Here is a 336-nt window from a genome sequence, read left to right on the forward strand (position 1 = left end):
GGGTTCTCCTTGGACCCCTATTAAGGCTGGAGGGGCAAAATTACCTTTTTGCCCCTCAGTTGACTTAGTTTTTTTTTTTTTTTTTTTTTTTTTTTTTTTTTTTTTTTTTTTTNAATTTAGAGATCTATAAGAAACAAATAAGATACTATTATTCTTTTTAAAGTTCATATATTTATGACACACAAATCTTTAAAAATTTGTGGTCCCATGGTCTAGTGGTTAGGACATTGGACTCTGAATCCAGTAACTCGAGTTCAAATCTCGGTGGGACCTTTTCTATATTTTCTTACTCTTATAAAATTCACATACATAATTTATAAGACATATTTTATGAAC

At 29.0% G+C, this 336-nt stretch overlaps 1 non-coding gene across 1 annotated transcript; it reads left to right on the forward strand.

Annotated features, from left to right (window-relative positions):
- The first annotated feature begins 201 nt into the window (after positions 1–201).
- Positions 202–273, forward strand: TRNAQ-CUG. The gene has a single exon. It is a non-coding gene; the product is annotated as a tRNA-Gln (tRNA).
- Positions 274–336: the final 63 nt, after the last annotated feature.

Source organism: Cucurbita pepo, unplaced genomic scaffold (assembly GCF_002806865.2).
Source record: "Cucurbita pepo subsp. pepo cultivar mu-cu-16 unplaced genomic scaffold, ASM280686v2 Cp4.1_scaffold012990, whole genome shotgun sequence".
Taxonomy (NCBI): Eukaryota; Viridiplantae; Streptophyta; class Magnoliopsida; order Cucurbitales; family Cucurbitaceae; genus Cucurbita; species Cucurbita pepo.